Source organism: Enoplosus armatus, chromosome 16, assembly GCF_043641665.1.
Source record: "Enoplosus armatus isolate fEnoArm2 chromosome 16, fEnoArm2.hap1, whole genome shotgun sequence".
In the NCBI taxonomy this organism is placed as follows: Eukaryota; Metazoa; Chordata; class Actinopteri; order Centrarchiformes; family Enoplosidae; genus Enoplosus; species Enoplosus armatus.
The window spans coordinates 1,155,550-1,176,433 of record NC_092195.1 but is presented as its reverse complement, the minus strand read 5'-3'; the positions used below and the strand labels follow the sequence as shown (position 1 = coordinate 1,176,433).

The window sequence follows — 20,884 nt, the reverse complement described above, 5'->3', positions numbered from 1 at the left end:
CTGTGGAGATTTTAAACCATCCATTCCTGCCCTGTCTCGTGTGCCACATTTCTGAAAGGTCCCATGTTGTAGAGACGGAGATGTCCGCTGTCTTGCTTGATTCTAAAGCAGCTCCGGGTGCTGTATAAATACTGTGAAAGGATCAAAAACGCTCAGTCCACGGAGAAATGAAACACAGCCCCGTATTCAGAAACGGTGGCTTCAAAACGAGCCGTCGGGACTTCCGTGAGGTTGTGATGTCACAACTATACAAGTCGCCGCACTCAGGCACATGCATAAAGGGGCCAGTAGAAGTTTTTTTTTTACTGTGAATCATGCAAAACTACTCTAGTGGAGTCCCAGAATAAAAAATATAGAGCTGGAAATGAGCATAATACGGGGCCTTTAATGTCTCCCTCTCTGAATTACATTGACCACAACCCACGATAATGTGTTTTACATCTTCCAGAGTGTGGCACAGACCTTTTAACACGAACTGACGTCTTGTATATCATGATTACTAATTCTTATTACGGCTTTTGCATCTCTCCCACACCATAAGCTCCTTTCGCCATCCTGTCACAAGAGCCTTCTTTTTTTTTTCCCACCGCACCTGCTCGTTCATTGCCTCTAATATGAGCGGGGACCCTTCCAAAACAAACGTTGTAAATCTCAAAAAGCGCAATGCCAATATTTCTCTGACCGCTTTGCCTTGATGACACGCCTGCAAGCCCTAAAATGTAAAGTCATAGCACCCGTAATACCTGCACAAACAGAGCTAGACACAGGTAAATGTTTTAGTAGATTTAATTTCAAACAAAACAAAAAAAAAAAAAACCCGAAGCATTCTCCTGAAGGCTTTTAGCTTGACAATTAACCCGTAACAATGTGCGACAGGCCACTTCTACCACTTAGAGATTAGATAATAACTGCGAGGAAATGTTTCTGCAACATACAGATATCTACACGAGCTCAATTAAGCTCTCCTTCCGAGCCAAAGTAAACTAAGTAAGGGTGTATGTGTGTAGCATTCATCTCGGGAGCGGCCTCTTATCCCTGCCCATTCTTAACCCTGAATGAATAAAACCCTCGACATGAAGGACTGCCACACCATTTATGCAATCGAGTGAGAACGTCCCAGAGATTACCAAAGCAATACTGGACTTGCGTGGGTTTTTTTTTGTTTTTTCCCGGCTCACACACATCACCATGGTGCAACGGAGGTGGCTGTGGACCAATGCTCTGTGTTTGGCGACCATGGCTTTTTCAGGTAAGAAACACACTCAGGCATTGGAGGAATGAAACGAGCGGCGTGTGGCTTTTTTTTTTTTTTTTTTGTTGTTGCACATTTTAGCCCATTCACTTAAAATGAGACGCCTGAAATCTGAAAATCTGTAAACACGCAGGTATGGACCAAGCGTCTGAATCAGCAGTCCCATTTTAAATGGTTCTGTTTTTGGCAAAAAAAACAAACAAAAAAAAAAAACCCACAAGGTCCGCGTGGTGGTTGCTCCAGAGCTTTCGGTCATACCCCACGCTCTTCCTCAGCCGACGGAGTCGTCCGGTTGTTGGTGGATGTTCAAATCTCCACTCCTCTGAGCACTTTAAGAACGTGTCAAGCTCAGAATCGGAATCAAGAAACACTTTACTGATCAAGAGTAGAAAGTAGCATAAATTTAGAAATAAAAGTATGTGCAAAATGTAAAAATAAGAAATAGAAAATAAAAAATATACACATTTGCAATATTTAAGTGAAAAATAAAAGTAAAAAAAAAAAAAAATACAATAACAATGTATATGTATGTATATATATATATATATATATATCTATGTATTGCAATGTTGTGTATGACTATATATGTATTGCACTGAAACTCATTATTGACCTTGACAGTCTCAGCTTTTTACTACGGCCATAAAGTCCCATTTTAGTGAGTCCTCGTAATGCACATAGAAGCACCCATCAACAACAAACAACAACAACAGGGACTCAAATCAGTGCAATATAAATACAAAAGGCCACGCTTTGTCATCCCCTGGGTTAGACCCTACATGCATGTCCAGATATTTTCCTGATATATTATAAGAAAACGGATGAGAAACGCCGCAGTGGTCCTGTTGTTCAGACAGTGTTTCTTGACAATGTTATGAAAGCCCCCAACCCCCCGCCTAAAATGTCACACTGAACCTGCAGGGCTCCTGACTGTTCAGGGTAAGCAGTTGGCCTTCTGCTTGCCAATGGAGATCACCAACAGGGTCTTCACCGCCGCGCTGCTCAAGCCAACTTCTGAGGAGTACAAGATCATGTACAAAGAAGTCAAAGACTTGGTGAGATGGACAACGATGTAGGATTATGACCGCTTTAGTCCCACAAGGGCTGTAGCCATATGGAGATTTAGCTACATTTGTATATATATATATATATATATATATATATATGTATATATATATTTTAGAGAAATGACACGTCCTTTCCTGGTCGCTGTTAAAGCGTTAAATGGCCTTGCTCCAAAGCCCCCAATGTGCCACAGTCTTGATGCGATACGAGATACGTCTTGTAACCCTGGTTCTCTCCAGTGGGATCGCCCCCCCCCAAACACATTAAATATGTAACAGGGGGTGGTGAGACAGTCCCTTCACTCAGAGAACCAAGGTTACCGACGTAACCAGACGCTACAGCAACACAAACATAAAAGATGGACGCTGTCCGTTGTCACTTACACTGTTGTTACCTCTGTGTTTCAAAGTTACAGTACAATGTGTTGATCTGTATTTTGTCTTTTTTTGTTTTTGTTTTTGTTTTGTTTCGCAGATTGGAAGCATCTATATGTGCTCCTCATATAATGAGTTCCCCACATGTAAAATGTATGGAGGAGTCAGGGACATCACTTTCAGGTATCAATTTCATTGGTCTCTCAATCACGGAGGAACTGCATTCCTATATGCCACTATAATCTGGCAGCGCAGACTCCCCTTCCTAGCCCAAACCACGAGTGTCCCCCCCACCCCCCCCCAGCATTTCAATGTAGCAGTGTACAACGTCTTCTTTACTTGTGCTTAGCATGATACTTTTCTTCCGCAGCTCTGGGTCCGTGATTGCGAATGCAACTGTGGTCTTCAATTACAGCTCTATTAATCCGACCATCGTCAATGCGTACTTCCACATGAACATCAACAAAGTTCCATCCAAAATTCTCCAACTAAATCAGGACTTCACAACCAGTAAGACAGTAGTTTTGTATATTTAATTCCAAATGTTCCTCCTTAGCGATGTGCACGTTGTGTCTTGAAGCAATGTTTGACATACGTGATCAGCACTTCTTCTTTTTTTTCTGTAGAACAAAACATTAAAGAAATTTCACTAACCAACACTGCTACCACCACCAAAGAACCTACAACAACCGCAACCACAACAACAACACCCACAACTACAACACCCACAACTACCTCAACCACAACACCGGCGACTACCACAACCACAACACCGGCGACTACCACAACCACAGCACCCACGACTACCACAACACTGGCGACTACCACAACCACAACACCCACAACTACCTCAACCACAACACTGGCGACTACCACAACCACAACACCCGCGACTACCACAACCACAACACCCACGACTACCACAACCACAACTACCACAACCACAACTACCACAACCACAACACTGGCGACTACCACAACCACAACACCCACAACAACCTCAACCACAACACCTGCGACTACCACAACCACAAGACCTACAACTACTACAACACCAACAACTACTATAACCACCACTACAACTACCACCCCAACTACAACACCTACAACTGCCACCCCAACTACAACACCTACAACTACCACCCCAACTACAACAACTACAACACCTGCAACTGCCACCCCAACTACAACACCTACAACTACCACCCCAACTACAACAACTACAACACCTGCAACTACCACTCCAACCACAACACCTACAACACCTACAAGTACCACCCCAACTACAACACCTACAACTACCACAACACCTACAACTATCACTACGCCCACAACTCCAGCGCTCACAGCTACTACTACTACTACCACACTCCAAGATCCCACAATAGCATCTTCAAGCAAAACAAACGCCCCCTCCGATGGCACCACATTGGTTTCAACCACCACGACAGATCATGGGAAGCACAGTGACGCTTACACGACAGATGGGGGAGAAAGTCCTACACAGGGCCCAGCAGTGAACAACACCACAACTGTAAATCCACACGACAAACACACAGATTATCTCAGTGTTTCAAGTGGGAAGCCTGCACATCTCCTGACGTCAGACGGAGGCGGCAGCAGCAGCAGCGGCAGCAATGGGAGCAGTGACTCGGTGCCAGGATGGGGTATTGCCCTCTTAGTGTTAGCCGCCGCCATTTTGTTGCTACTCATAATCGTCTTTATCATGATGGTGAGTTATCAAGCTGGTTTAATACATTTCTTATACAGTTTACAGTTTACATGACGGATTACAGTAACTGCTTACTTTGATGACAGCCGGGTTTGCGTACAAACGTAAACTCTGAAAACCGGGTCGAACTCAATCTGAAGCCATGTCCCACTTAAAGTCAAACACAGGCATTGCTAATACCATCAAGAATGGTTGCATACCATTCAGGTGCCTATTAGCCTCTTTCAGCTCATTGTTTTGGTTTGGTTTGTTTGGTTTTGTGCATATGGAAGTCCTCTTTAACTATTTGAAGTGGTTCATTCGTGGGGTCGCGTCCTTTCAAGTGCATTGGTCCAATTCATGATGGAATACATCATGGCCAGCCTCGCCGTGGCTGCTATGAATATGACAGAGGACACGACTTGTGGCCCTCAGCATCCCAAAATCTACTTGTTTCATTTTGTCTATGTGAGACCCGGCGCAGGATTTGGGGATTTGGGGACGGGGGAATAGGATCACTCATTTAAAAGGTCACATTGTGGGAGGAAGTGAATTTCTGCGGCATAGCTTCCTGACATGGCGCTCTGTTTCGGTGCTCTGCTGTTTCAGCTGGTTCGGTGGTGTTGCAAAACAAACGGAAGCCGCATGGACACCGTGGACCAGGATCCATATTACCCTGAAAAGAAGCAACCGCCCCAGGACCCTCTGCCAGTGTACACGCCTCAAACCCCAGTGACACAGACACCAGGGTCGACCCCTGTCATTATTGTGAGTACCGCAAAACTACAATAAGACCTGTGTAGTGCTTATATTTGGCTTCTGCACTTGCATCACTTTGTATATGAAAATACACATTTGACATGTTTACATGCACGCGCACATTGGTAAAGGTCTGCCCTGTTCATTAATAGCCTGGGATGTTTGAATTTGGTCCTTTTGTGTGTTTCAACAGGGGGACACGCCCAAGAAGAACAAGACAGGGTTCTATTCAGTTAATCCTTGAGATCCTCCGGATGAATGAGAGCCATCAAGCAGCAGGTAGCCTACTTAATTCATCCAATTGTTGGAACAACAAACAGTACATGTACAAAAAATAATAAAAATGAAAATAAACAAATCTTAGCGCTAACTTAAAGCTACTGCAGGCAATATTATTGAATTATAATTTCGGTTGAAATAACCAATTTTGGCCATTGCATTCTACTAACAATATCTAACTGAAGGGCTCCTTTAAAAAAAAAAAAAGTGTGTCTGTGAGCAGCCGCCCCCTTTTGTATTTTGGTTTTTTAAAAACTGGACCAGGTCTGAATCAAACAACCAATCAGGGTTAGCTAGCACGCAGCTGGCCAATCACGTCGACTCAGTACAAACAAAGGGCTTCAACAGAATCAGAACAGTTGGACGAGAGGAATCAAAACACAGAACCCCTGACTACCCTGATTGGTTGTTTCATTCAGACGTGGTCCATTTTTTTTAAAAGACTAAATACAAAAGATTATTCACATTATCCTTAAAGGAGCCCTTTAATTAGATATTGTTAGTGACGTGCAATGGCCAAATTAGTTATTTCAACCAAAATTGCAATTCAATATTATTGCCTGCTGCAGCTTTAACTTGTCGCCTTGGTGAAATAACAGTTGAGGGAACAAAAGCGTTCCACCATGCGATACACTGAACTGGCTCGAACAGGAAAACGTGTGATCGGTGCCAACAAGGCTGTCAAGAACAAAAGGAGCTGCTGCCCCTCTGAGCAAGAAGGGCCACGGTGTGACACTGTTTTGCACTCGCCTCACCTTTTAACACCCAAGTTGATTTGTGATTATTGTGACCATTTGCACCATAGCAACCTGGCAGTGATGAACACACGTGAATGAGTCACCTCCTGTGCTCAGAGGGTCTATCGTTAGCTCTGCCGGGCGGCCCATGCTGTTTGATCTTCCCCACACGCCTGTTAGCTAACGGGATAAGTGAAATACAGTTTGATACTTTGATTGTCACTCTCAGGTCATTTCTAAACTTAAACTGAGGGATTACACACTCGTGAAAACCACACAACATCTTGAAATCGGTGGGTTTCGCGTTGCCAGATTTGAGTTAAATGCACGTTTTTTTTTAGTTTTTTTTTTAGATAAGTTGAAGCTGTACATTCTCTTCTATGGGTGTAGGAACTTCCCCTACCCATTTGACTCATATGCATTGTCACCAAGCCCAACACAGAGGCTAGTTCCTGAAGCGTTGACATGTTGGCGACGCATAGGTTTTTTTTAAATCCGCAGCAACATTATAATAAATGGCTAAATAAATAAACACAATTGCATTTGGACTTGATGCTTTTGTGACTGATTGGTCATCTAAAGCCGTGTTGCAATGCAGAGGGAGTGAAGTGTCCCTGACCTCTCCCACTCTCTCAACAATACCGCAGCTCTTAATCTCCACTTACTTTATTTGACACTCGCACCAAGGCGCTGTCTGGCGACACGAGGAGGCTGGGCTCCGGGCGTTTTCCTTTGAACGTACGCGTGCTTCAAACAAAAGGCATTCTTTTCAGATAAACGTGCGTATGAATGTGCGGACGCAGGGGTTCAAAGCACACAATTCAATGGGCGAACAAACAGAAGTCCTCAGCTCGGATGTCACTTAAGACTCACTGTGTGTTTAAGGAGACGAAATTGTTTTTTTATCACTTTTAAATTGTAATTTTAGGGCTGCAGGTATCTTGAAGTTACACGTGCCTGATAAGCTTCCAGGTTTCTGTTAAGACCATGATGTCGCGTGTTCGTCATCCTCCCACTGAACCAGATGTGTGCTTTTTCTTCCAGGCAGCCTGCAAGTGAGCAGCGGCGGAGCGAAGAAACATGGGACTCCAACAGCGTGGACAGTGTACAGCGTGGACTCACAATTATCAAGAAATGTTATTTATTACACACAGTCGTCTGTCTTTTTAACAGTGAACGCTGATGTTTTTTTTATGATTAATGTAAGTAAATATTGTAAATATAATTATTCACGACAAACCAATGATGCTTAGTAGTGTTTCTCCGCATGGTTACAGGAACATTAATCTCATAATACATTCATAGGAGCTCATTATGTATGCCTAAACAGGCACCACCTTTGTTTCGTGGTTGTTAAATGTTGAAAAAAAAAATTGAAATAAATCTCTCTCAAACACGATTGAAAAAGGACGTGCGGGTGTTTTTGCATGTTTGGCCCTTTTACTATGCATTCCTACCTTCCAGACTAGACTTCCACTCGTTTTCATCGTAGCCAGACACAGCAAAAGCACACACAGCATCAGAGACAGTCACAGACGCCCCTAAATTGATTGGAAGTTAAAAGTTTCAAGTCAAGTTTTAAACTCCCCTGTAATTGATTCCATTTATGAGGTGCAAAGGTGTCCCACTTTTGAATACACCGAAATGGTAGTCTTCTTGTTGCTAGTAGAGGACCAGCCCCCTTTTCCATATGATACAGAGGAGTGAGTACGATATTTATTTCCTGTAATTAAACTCATAGATCTAGACTCCACAGGTAGGGAGAACTTCACAGCTTTCGGTTGAGAGGTGAAAGGTCTGCCAGAATCTAGTCCAGCAAATAGTCCAGTTACCTTTGAGCATGTCTAGATATCATGTCTGCCTTTGTTGTTCTTTACTGTACAGTCAAATCCAATGGTCCAATCAATATACACTTACAAAGTGCAGTGCAGTGTAGTTCTTTGAGACAAACAACAGTTCTCGTGGCTCGTTGGTCTAGGGGTATGATTCTCGCTTTGGGTGCGAGAGGTCCCGGGTCCAAATCCCGGACGAGCCCTTACCTTTAACTTTGGGTTATCAATAAGATCTCTGTTAGTAAGTCACACAATGCAGAAGAGCTACAAATCCTTCATAGCACTGAAGAACCTACTCCTTCTCCACAAACGAGACTCTCTACAGTGGATCCATCTTGTTAACACGTTGCAGGTCATGTTTGCAAAGTAGTATTGGTGGGGACTTGTTTTGGTGGAACATTTGCATGTGGGCTGCCAGCTCGGAAGTTGTTGATGTTGTTTCACATAGCGTTGGGGGCTTTGAAAACAGTAACGCACAGATAGCTGCTGCATAGCTGCTGCAAGAGTTTGCGAATGGTCAGACAACCTAATTTGGAACAGAAGACCATAAATGATACACTACTTGTGTTTTCCAAGTTGGAGAAAGATTTGCAACATTTCTCTGAACCTTTGTATGACACGTATTGGATATGTCGAGGAGCTGTTTAGCCCAATTTAGCACAAAGTAAAACTGCTAGCATGGTTCCAGCAAAGTGCTGGAAAAACGAGCATTTCTGATCGCTTTTTATTTGCAAAGTTGTTCCGACTGTAATTCAGCAGTGATGGGATCTGAGCCGTTCTTCCACACAGTGATGGTTTTTTGTGGCTCGTTGGTCTAGGGGTATGATTCTCGCTTAGGGTGCGAGAGGTCCCGGGTCCAAATCCCCGACGAGCCCTTACCTTTAACTTTGGGTTGTCGATTAGATCTTCGTTAGTAAGTCACACAATGTAGAAGAGCTACAAATCCTTCATAGCACTGAAGAAGCTACTCCTTCTCCACAAACAAGACTCTCTGCAGTGGATCTTTGGTCTTTGGCGTAATGCAACTCTATAACTTTGGACTACCAATAATGTCTTTGTTAGACAGTAATGAACACAGTCTAGAAGAGCTACAAGTCCTTCAGAGAAAGACTTGTGGCAACATTTCTCTGAAACTTTTTATAGAACGTATTGGATATGTCCAGGGGCTGTTTAGCCTAGTTTAGCTCAAATACTGGAAGTGGGAGAAAACTGCTAGCATGGTTCCAGCAAAGTGATGGAAAAAGGAGAACTTCCGATTGCTTTGTATTTGCAAAGCTAATTCAACTGTGATGAAATCTGAGTCTTTCTTTGCAACAGAGTATGATTCTTGTGGCTCGTTGGTCGAGTATAATCCCGGACGAGCCCTTGCCAAGAACAGCTTGCAGGTTCTTGTGGCTCGTTGGTCTAGGGGTATGATTCTCGCTTTGGGTGTGAGAGGTCCCGGGTCCAAATCCCGGACGAGCCCTTGCCAAGACGTATCGTCTCTTTAACTTTGGGTTATCGATGAGATCTTCGTTAGTAAGTCACACAAGAGAGAAGAGCAACAAATCCTTCATAACATTGAAGAACCTACTCCTCAAGAAAAGAGACTCACGTAAAATAGTAAACAACTTATGTCAACTATGCCATACAACTTTTAAGGTTAAAAAAGACAAACTTGATTATCTGTGTTCTAGTGGCGAAGCCTACCTAAACTTTAGCTCTGGAGGAGCTCACTGGACACAAAGTTTGACATTCAAAGGGATTTTGATGTTAAACATCTCCGACAGACACTTAATAACATCTTTCCAAAAGATTTGAATCTTTGGACGTAGAAGGTCATTTGTAACTTTCACCAGTGCTATCTCTGTGCTATGATGAGCTCTGAAACCTGACTGAAAGTCCTCAAGCAACTTATTGTCATACAGAAAATCACACAATTGATCCCTTTTAGGACACTAGACAATTCCTTTTAAACCTATTAAAACAACATCATCTGGTCTAATAATTCAACAGTGACGGCATCTGAGTCGTTCTTTGAGATAAATGACTATGTGATACAACTTTTAAGGTTACAAAAGACAAACTTGATTATCTGTGTTCTAGTGGTGAAGCCTACCTATACTTTAGCTCTGGAGGAGCTCACTGGACCCGTTAAAACCACACACGATCCAAATCTTTGTCAAAACGTGCCATTTAGCGTGTACCTGGTCCTCCACAAGAGAGAGTCTTGTTATTGTTGCATTGTAACAGTGATGAAATATGCAACAGAGTATGATTCTTGTGGCTCGTTGGTCTAGTCTAATCCCGGACGAGCCCTTGCCAAGAACAGGTTGCGGGGTGTATGGCAACTCTATAACTTTGTGTTATCAAAGTATTGCTCCTGTATTTCAGCAGTGATGGGATCTGAGCTGGTCTTTCACTCAGATGGGGTTCTCGTGGCTCGTTGGTCTAGGGGTATGATTCTCGCTTAGGGTGCGAGAGGTCCCGGGTCCAAATCCCGGACGAGACCTTACCGAGACGTATCGTCTCTTTAACTTTGGGTTATCGATGAGATCTTCGTTAGCAAGTCACACAATGTAGAAGAGCTACAAATTCTTCATAGCACTGAAGAAGCTACTCCTTCTCCACAAACAAGACTCTCTGCAGTAGATCCATCTTGTTAACACGTTGCAGGTCTCCAACCCTAGTCTCTTAGAGATAAGATAATCCTTTGCTATTTGTAAAGTAGTGTACCTACTGTAATTCAATGTTGGGAAAACCGGAATGTGCAGACAGTGGAAGGAGAGTAGAATGCCGACTGACATAGTCGCCCAATGGCAGACTTCTGCCAGCAGCCTATATCCGGTGAGTCAAACTACGTTTGAGAAAAATGATCAACTCGAGTAAAAGCACAGCTTACTGGCATCACCAATCATAGAAGATCCTGTGGAGCTCAATGTGTGCTCTGCTGCCAGTAAAGGAGTCCATGGTTGCTATTGGTTAGATGCTGATAACTCTGCCCCTTTTATTTCTTTTCATTTGCGAAGCTGTTTTTACTGTAATTCAACAATGACAGGATTTGAGTCTTTCTTTGAGATAAAACTTGTTTCTTGTGGCTCGTTGGTCTAGGGGTATGATTCTCGCTTTGGGTGCGAGAGGTCCTGGGTTCAAATCCCGTACGAGCCCCTATTAAGTAGTAATTTAGCTCTGTGACTTTAGTTTATCAATAGGATCCTTGGTAAACTGTAACTAAAAGATTCTGGAAGTGCTACGATTACTTCAGAGGAATGAAGAACCTGGTCCTCCACAAGAGAGACTCTTGTAATTGTTGCACTGTAACAGTGATGCTTGCAACAGAGCATGATGTCTTTGGCGTAATGCAACTTTTTAACTTTGGACTACCAATAATGTCTTTGTTAGACAGTAACTAACACAGTCTTTTATAGAACGTATTGGATATGTCCAGGAGCTGTTTAGCCTAGTTTAGCTCAAAGACTGGAAGCGGGAGAAAACTGCTAGCATGGTTCCAGCAAAGAGATGGAAAAAGGAGAACTTCTGATTGCTTTGTATTTGCAAAGCTAATTCAACTGTGATGAAATCTGAGTCTTTCTTTGCAACAGAGTTTGATTCTTGTGGCTCGTTGGTCTAGTCTAATCCCGGGTGAGCCCTTGCAAAGAACAGTTTGCCAGGCGTATGGCAACTCTGTAACTTTGGGTAATCAATGAGATCTTTGTTAGACCGTAACTAACACAATCTAGAAGAGCTACAAATCCACAGATGAACCTGCTCCTTTTCCACAAATGAGTCTCTTGTCATCATTGCAGGTTTCCACCCCTAGAACCTACTCCTTCTCCACAAACAAGACTCTCTACAGTGGATCTATCTTGTTAACACGTTGAAGGTCATGTTTGCAGAGTAGTATTGGTGGGGACTTGTTTTGGTGGAACATTTGCATGTGGGCTGCCAGCTCGGAAGTTGTTGATGTTGTTTCACGTAGCGTTGGAGACTTTGAAAACAGTAATGCGCAGATAGCTGCTGCATAGATGCTGCAAGAGTTTGCGATTGGCCAGACAACCTAATTTGGAACAGAAGACCATAAATGATACACTACTTGTGTTTTCCAAGTTGGAGAAAGAGTTGCAACATTTCTCTGAACCTTTGTATGACACGTATTGGGTATGTCCACGAGCTGTTCAGCCCAATTTAGCACAAAGTAAAACTGCTAGCACGGTTCCAGCAAAGTGCTGGAAAAACGAACATTTCTGATTGCTTTTTATTTGCAAAGTTGTTCCTACTGTAATTCAGCAGTGATGGGATCTGAGCCGTTCTTCCACACAGAGGTGGTTTTTTATGGCTCGTTGGTCTAGGGGTATGATTCTCGCTTAGGGTGTAAGAGGTCCTCGGTCCAAATCCCGGACGAGCCCTTACCAAGAGGTATCGTCTCTTTAACTTTGGGTTGTCGATAAGATCTTTGTTAGTAAGTCACACAATGTAGAAGAGCTACAAATCCTTCATAACATTGAAGAACCTACTCCTCAAGAAAAGAGACTCTCTACAGTGGATCCATCTTGTTAACACGTTGCAGGTCTCCAACCCTAGTCTCTCTGAGATAAGATAATCCTTTGGTCGAGTCTAATCCCGGACGAGCCCTTGCCAAGAAGAGGTTGCGGGGTGTATGGCAACTGTATAAATTTGGGTTGTCAAAGTATTGCTCCTGTATTTCAGCAGTGATGGGATCAGAGCTGGTCTTTCACTCAGATGGGGGTTCTCGTGGCTCGTTGGTCTAGGGGTATGATTCTCGCTTAGGGTGCGAGAGATCCCGGACGAGCCCTTACCAAGCAGTAACATCTCTTTAACTTTGAATTATCAATAAGATCTTTGTCAGAAAGTCACACAATGTAGAAGAGCTACAAATCCTTCATAGCATCAATTCCGGAAGCAGAACACCAACGATTAAAGTGACAGGTGAGCTCATGCACAAACTCCACATAGGTTTGACTACTATTTTTATTCCAATGTCGAAAACGTTGACGATAGGCTTCGGGCACCAGCTCATAGGCTTTTAACACAGCAGCTTTCACTTTGGCATACTCTTTACTATCTGCTGGACTTAATGCAGAACATGCTTGTTATCAAAGTATCGCTACTGTATTCCAGCAGTGATGGGATCTGAGCCGGTCTTTCACTCAGAGATGGGTTATTGTGGCTCGTTGGTCTAGGGGTATGATTCTCGCTTAGGGTCCCGGACGAGCCCTTACCATCGTCTCGGGGGGAAAACTGCTAGCATGGTTCCAGCAAAGTGATGGAAAAAGGAGAACTTCTGATTCCTTTGTATTTGCAAAGCTAATTCAACTGTGATGAAATCTGAGTCTTTCTTTGCAACAGGGTATGATTCTTGTAGTCTAATCCCGGACGAGCCCTTGCCAAGAACAGGTTGCGGGGCGTATGGCAACTCTATAACTTTGGGGTATCAATGAGATCTTTGTTAGACAGTAACTAACACAATCTAGAAGAGCTACAAATCCACAGATGAACCTGGGTGAATGAGACTATGGGTGAATGAGACTTAGCTGTAAAGCGCTTTGGGAACCGTGAAGGTTGAAAGGCGCTATATAAGTGAGATCATTTACCTGCTCCTTTTCCACAAATGAGTCTCTTGTCATCATTGCAGGTTTCCACCCATAGAACCTACTCCTTCTCCACAAACAAGACTCTCTACAGTGGATCTATCTTGTTAACACGTTGAAGGTCATGTTTGCAAAGTAGTATTGGTGGGGACTTGTTTTGGTGGAACATTTGCATGTGGGCTGCCAGCTCGGAAGTTGTTGATGTAGCGTTGGGGACTTTGAAAACAGTAATGCACAGATAGCTGCTGCAAGAGTTTGCCAAAGTTGTTCCTACTGTAATTCAGCAGTGATGGGATGTGAGCCGTTCTTCCACACAGAGGTGGGTTCTTGTGGCTCGTTGGTCTAGGGGTATGATTCTCGCTTAGGGTGCGAGAGGTCCCGGGTTCAAATCCCGGACGAGCCCCTATGAAGTAGTGGTTCAGCTGTGTAACTTTAGTTTATCAATAGGATCCTTGGTAAACAGTAACTAAAAGAGTCTAGAAGTGCTACAATTACTTCAGAGGAATGAAGAACCTGGTCCTCCACAAGAGAGAGTCTTGTTATTGTTGCACTGTAACAGTGATGCTTGCCAGAGGTCCCGGGTTCAAGAAGTAACGTCTCTTTAACTTTGGGTTATCAATAAGATCTTCGTTAGTAAGTCACACAATGTAGAAGAGCTACAAATCCTTCATAGCACTGAAGAAGCTACTCCTTCTCCACAAACAAGACTCTCTACAGTGGATCCATCTTGTTAACACGTTGCATGTCTCCAACCCTAGTCTCTCAGAGATAAGATAAGATAATCATTTTCTATTTGTAAAGTAGTGTACCTATTGTAATTCAGTGTCGGGAAAACCGGAATGTGCAGACAGTGGAAGGAGAGGACAATGCCGACTGACATAGTCGCCCAATGGCAGACTTATGCCAGCAGCCTACATCCGGTGAGTCAGACTCTCCAGTCCAACACTGCCCGAAAGTTCTTTTATCCAAATTTTCAATGATGGAGCGTCCATACTTTTCCAACATAGTGTAATAGCCCTCAAAAGTCCAGAAGCTTGGTCTCTTTTGAAGTCTGTACGAAGTCCTTCGGATATATTCCAAGCACAAAAAGTTCGACATTCAAAGGGACTTTGATGTTAAAATCTCCGACAGACACTTAATAATATCTTTCCAAAAGATTTGAATCTTTGGACATTCCCAAAGACAATGAAATAAAGTTACAAATTGTCTTTTAAATGTTTTGTAAAACTCTATTGGTAACCCGTCTGGTCCAGGTGCTTTACCACTACTGATATTCCCTATAGCTTCACAAAGATCCTCTATTGTCAATGGACTATCTAATTTTGTTTTTTCATCGTCCGACAGAGTATGAAACTGCAGATGGTCAAGAAAGATACTCTGAGCCTCCCCATTTGTGTATTCTGATTTGTATAACAATTTGTAAAAGTCTCAAAAATTATTATTTATCTCTATTACTTCTTACTCAAATAGTGTATATCTGAAGGAACCAAATGTGTTTCCTGTAGAAAGACTCTTTTAGATTTGAGATATTTTACCCTGTTTAATACTTGTTTCAGTTTAGCCAATTTTCTCATTCCCCGGACATTCCAACTTACAACTTTAATATCCAAACTACTATTGTGACTTGTTCTTTCCATAGATGTTCATCTCAGCATTGTAAAGTTATGAAATTGTAAAAATATAAGAGTAATAAAAATGGTGTAAGTGACCCCCCTCCCTCCCCAAAACACACCCACACACACACACACACACACACACACACTTTAGAACAAATACACCCTCAACCTTAGCATTTCCCCAACTGAAATGCATACCCCTCCCTTTGCATAGAAATTTTGAGGGACGTTAATCCACAACATTTGAGGAGCAACCAATCAACGTAACCTGACCCAGGCTCTCAGAACAACAATCGGAGCCCAACAACCACACACTTTAAACTTGTCTACGTAATTGATCCCTTTTATGATACTAGACAATTCCTTTTAAACATATTAAAACAACATCATCTGGTCTAATAAAACCTGCAAATTATGAACAAAGCCAACCGGATTGTGTTAAGGCTGGCATGAACAGAATCATATTTCAATGGGTTTTCAACGTATATATAAACAGTATGTACATCACATATATATATATATATATGTATATTAATCTGTATCTTAACTAACAACAATAAAAGCTTACTTGGAAGTATTTGGACTCTTCTATAGCTTGACGATCAGCTGATTTCCCCGGTGGAGTCTTATGCTTGTTGTAACTGTGTGAAGCACTCCCAACCTGGAAAACACTGAAGCCAGTTTTATTCGCTATAGTCTATCGCGCTCCAGGTCCATACTCTGAATTCTTATCTGAATTCTCAGACTTTTTATCAGGTTTAGTCCTTAAAAAAGTCATTATCGTAGGGGATTTTAATATTCATGTGGACGTTGATAAGGATAGCCTTGGTACTGCATTTATCTCATTATTGGATTCGATCAGCTTCTGTCAGAGGGTACAGAAACCCACTCACTGTTTTAATCACACCCTCGACCTGGTTCTGACATATGGACTTGAAATTGAACATCTAACTGTCTTTCCATAGAATCCTTTGTTATCGGACCATTATTTAATAACTTTTGAATTCCTATTACTGGACTACACGCCATTAGACAAAAAAGTCTATACCAGATATCTATCTGATAGTGCTGTAGCTAAATTTAAGGAAGTGATTCCATCGGCATTAAATTCAATGCCATGTCTCAATAAAACTGAGGACTCCTATGCTAACCTTCGTCCCTCCCAAATGGACGGTCTTGTTGACAGTGCTGCAGGCTCAATGCGATTGACATTTATCTCTATTGCCCCTCTTAAAAAGAAGATAATAAAACAAAGAAAGTCAGCTCCATGGTATAACACCCAAACCCACAAATTAAAGCAAACAGTGCAGAAACTTGAAAGGAAATGGCGCTCCACCAAACTGGAGGAATCACATTTAATTTGGCAAGATAGTCTTGGAAGTCTAGGAAGGCCCACTGTAAAGCCAGAGCAGCCTATTACTCAACATTAATAGAAGAGAACAAGAACAACCCCAGGTTTATCTTCAGCACTGTAGCCTGGCTGACAGAGAGTCACAGCTCTATGGAGCCATGTATTCCTATAAGCCTCAGCAGTAATGACTTCATGAGCTTCTTTAATGATAAAATTCTAACTATTAGAGACAGAATTGATCACCTCCTGTCTTCAGGTAGTACCTTACCTTCAAACACAGGAATCTCAGAAATAGCTGTAAAAACCTGATGTATATTTAGATTGCTTTTCTCCTATTGACCTTCACCAAATTACTAAAACCATTTCTTCATCTAAGCCATCAACTTGTCTCTTAGACCCCATCCCAACCTGGCTGCTTAAAGAGGTTTTACCTTTCGTCAGCACTTCTTTACTAGACATGATCAATCTGTCTTTATTAACAGGCTACGTACCACAGTCCTTTAAAGTTGCTGTAATTAAACCTCTTCTTAAAAAGCCCACTCTTCATCCAGAGGTTTTAGCCAACTATAGACCTATATCTAACCTTCCCTTTCTCTCCAAGATTCTTGAGAAAGCAGTCGCCAACCAGCTGTGTGACTTTCTACATGACAATAAGTTGCTTGAGGACTTCCAGTCAGGTTTCAGAGCTCATCATAGCACAGAGACAGCACTGGTGAAAGTGACGACCTTCTAACTGCATCAGACAAAGGACATGTCTCTATACTTGTTTTGTTAGACCTTAGTGCTGCATTCCACACCATTGACCATCATATCCTATTAGAGAGACAGGAACATTTAATTGGCATCAAAGGAACCGCAATAAGCTGGTTTAAGTCGTATTTATCAGATCGATCTCAGTTTGTACATGTTAACGATGAATCCTCCATGTACGCCAAAGTCTGTCATGGAGTTCCACAAGGTTCTGTGCTTGGACCAATGCTATTCACCTTATATATGCTTCCTTTAGGAGATATCATTAGAAAACACTCCATACATTTTCATTGCTATGCGGATGATACCCAGCTATATTTATCGATCAAGCCAGAAGAACCTCATCAGTTAGCCAAGCTCCAAGCATGCCTTAAGGACATAAAGACCTGAATGACCTGTAATTGTCTGATGTTGAACTCGGACAGAAGTTATTGTTCTTGGCCCTGAACATCTCAGAAACACAGTATCTAAGGATATTGTAACCCTAGCGGGGGAAAACTGCTAGCAGGGTTCCAGCAAAGTGATGGAAAAAGGAGAACTTCTGATTGCTTTGTATTTGCAAAGCTAATTCAACTGTGATGAAATCTGAGCCTTTCTTTGCAACAGAGTTTGATTCTTGTGGCTCGTTGGTCTAGTCTAATCCCGGACGAGCCCTTGCCAAGAACAGGTTGCGGGGCGTATGGCAACTCTATAACTTTGAGTTATCAAGTTACTGTATTTCAGCAGTGATGGGATCTGAGCTGGTCTTTCACTCAGATGGGGGTTCTTGTGGCTCGTTGGTCGAGTCTAATCCCGGACGAGCCCTTGCCAAGAACAGCTTGCAGGTTCTTGTGGCTCGTTGGTCTAGGGGTATGATTCTCGCTTTGGGTGCGAGAGGTCCCGGGTCCAAATCCCGGACGAGCCCTTGCCAAGACGTATCGTCTCTTTAACTTTGGGTTATCGATGAGATCTTCGTTAGTAAGTCACACAATGTAGAAGAGCTACAAATCCTTCATAGCACTGAAGAAGCTACTCCTTCTCCACAAACAAGACTCTCTGCAGTGGATCTTTGGTCTTTGGCGTAATGCAACTCTATAACTTTGGACTACCAATAATCTCTTTGTTAGACAGTAATTAACACAGTCTAGAAGAGCTACAAATCCTTCAGAGAAAGACTTGTGGCAACATTTCTCTGAAACTTTTTATAGAACGTATTGGATATGTCCAGGAGCTGTTTAGCCCAGTTTAGCTCAAAGACTGGAAGCAAGGGAAAACTGCTCGCATGGTTCCAGCAAAGTGATGGAAAAAGGAGGACTTCTGATTCCTTTGTGTTTGCAAAGCTAATTCAACTGTGATGAAATCTGAGTCTTTATTTGCAACAGGGTATGATTCTTGTAGTCTAATCCCGGACGAGCCCTTGCCAAGAACAGGTTGCGGGTCGTATGGCAACTCTATAACTTTGGGTAATCAAAGTATCGCTACTGTATTTCAGCACTGATGGAATCTGAGCCGGTCTTTCACACAGAGGGGAGTTCTTGTGGCTCCTTGGTCTAGTCCAGGGGTCGGCAACCCGCGGCTCCGGAGCCGCATGCGGCTCTTTCATCCTTATACTGCGGCTCCGAGGGGCTTGGGAAAATAAATTACTAAAAAAAAAAAAAAAGTATTTAATTGAAGTGTATTTTATTTGTGTTAGTTCTTTTTTATTATTTTAGTTCTAAATTGGAAGATTATTGTGATCTTGAAATATTGAAATATTAATAAAATAAATATATTTTATTGTTTTTCGTCGCTCAAAATAAACGTCATACTCGCGGAAGCCGGTATACCCGCCAAAACGCCGTCCATTTGTCGCGACTTTCAACCCCAGCAAGGCCAAGTATGGAGAAATGTAAGAAAAGAAAAATATCTGAAGAAAATAGAACATTCAATTATGCCTGGGCAGATTCATTTGCATTTACCTCTGACGAGAGTGGCCTTCCAAGACCGGACAAACTCGTGTTTGAAACATGGAATGCCATCCCCGACACCTACATGAACATGAAGAAATATGCCTTTGGAGTCCTGTCGATCTTCGGATCCACATATGTATGTGAGCAGCTATTCTCCACCATGAACTACATTAAAAACCAACACCGCTCACACCTCACAGATGACAGCTTACAGTCCTGCGTAAAGATGAAAGTGACTTCGTACAGCCCCGATTTGCAGACGCTGTGCGCAGAGGTTCAGGAGCAGAAGTCCCATTAACCAGGTAAAATAAATATTTATGCAGATATTTTGCAAATATTTATTTTTCATTGTTTAGTGACACAGTGCTTTTTTTTCCCAATTTATTTTTTAAATTCAGGTCAAGGCTCCGCTACATGCTCTGAAAGCCCAAAGGCGATATAAGGATGACGGCTCACGGCATTTTTTTGCTTTTGTTTGCTACATGGATGATTTAAGTTCAGCTTTTTAATTTATTTGAAAGAGACATTCAGACATTGTTATTATTTTTTTCAAGAATTCAAAATGTTCAAAATGTGTTCATTACATAGATAAAATTTAATTTTCTCTGTAGCACTTCGTGGATTTCATAAGCAACACACTATAGTTGTTTATACAAAGTGTAAAGGTAAGAAAAAGCAATATAGTGTTATCTCCATTTTAGATAAGATAGCCCATCTTCAAAAGAGTAGTCAAAGCACTAATAAGTGTATGGCTGGGGTGAACCCCGAAGCGTGAAAGGGAAGTTGTTGTTGTTTTTTTTAAATATTATTTTCTTTCTTTTTAATAAATGCGGGTTTTTTTCATTTTAGATGTCAAAAAGTATTTGCGGCTCCCAGTGTTTTCTTTTCCGTGGAAACCGGGTTCAAATGGCTCTTTCGGTGTTAAAGGTTGCCGACCCCAGGTCTAGTCTAATCCCGGACGAGCCCTTGCCGAGAAAAGGTTGCGGGGCTGATGGCAACTCTATAACTTTGGGGTATCAATGATATCTTTGTTAGACAGTAACTAACACAATCTAGAAGAGCTACAAATCCACAGATGAACCTGCTCCTTCTCCACAAATGAGTCTCTTGTCATCATTGCAGGTTTCCACCCCTAGTCTCTTAGAGATAAGTGACCAGCATGCAGTGTATTTGAAGCAAAAGACTGCAACAGACCAAATAGTTGGAAACTCGAATTGTGGTCAAAAGTAGCTGGATTCCATTACATGGAATGTACATGATTGAATTAATTTGGAATAGAAGACCACAAAAGACACACCACTTGTGTTTTCCAAATTGGAGACAGGGTTGCAACATTTCTTATGCATTGGATATGTCCAGGAGCTGTTTAACCTAGTTTAGCTTCTGATTGCATCTGGCCAATCACAAACCCTATATATAACTCCTATTTTTACATTACTGACGTAAACAGATGCAATCAGGACGCATGACTAACTTTAACCACTTCACCACCTGACGGAGTGCTTCACCGCTTCGCTCGGTGACAGGCGTGGGGCTCCTGTTCTTCCCATGAGTCATCATGGTGTATGACCTAAACCGAACCTGCTTGTTTCACAGTCTTCACCAAATCCCTTGACAACAAAAAAAACAAACGTTGTAGGCG

The 20,884-nt window shown here is 42.3% G+C and overlaps 6 non-coding genes across 6 annotated transcripts; all 6 read left to right on the top strand.

Moving 5' to 3' along the window:
- The first annotated feature begins 8,140 nt into the window (after positions 1-8,140).
- Positions 8,141-8,212, top strand: trnap-ugg (transfer RNA proline (anticodon UGG)). The gene has a single exon. It is a non-coding gene; the product is annotated as a tRNA-Pro (tRNA).
- Positions 8,213-9,402: 1,190 nt separating this feature from the next.
- trnap-ugg (transfer RNA proline (anticodon UGG)) lies at positions 9,403-9,474 on the top strand. The gene has a single exon. It is a non-coding gene; the product is annotated as a tRNA-Pro (tRNA).
- A 954-nt stretch (positions 9,475-10,428) lies between these two features.
- trnap-agg (transfer RNA proline (anticodon AGG)) lies at positions 10,429-10,501 on the top strand. The gene has a single exon. It is a non-coding gene; the product is annotated as a tRNA-Pro (tRNA).
- Positions 10,502-11,084: 583 nt separating this feature from the next.
- Positions 11,085-11,156, top strand: trnap-ugg (transfer RNA proline (anticodon UGG)). The gene has a single exon. It is a non-coding gene; the product is annotated as a tRNA-Pro (tRNA).
- Positions 11,157-13,928: 2,772 nt separating this feature from the next.
- On the top strand, positions 13,929-14,000 carry trnap-agg (transfer RNA proline (anticodon AGG)). Its single transcript has one exon. It is a non-coding gene; the product is annotated as a tRNA-Pro (tRNA).
- A 4,146-nt stretch (positions 14,001-18,146) lies between these two features.
- On the top strand, positions 18,147-18,218 carry trnap-ugg (transfer RNA proline (anticodon UGG)). Its single transcript has one exon. It is a non-coding gene; the product is annotated as a tRNA-Pro (tRNA).
- Positions 18,219-20,884: the final 2,666 nt, after the last annotated feature.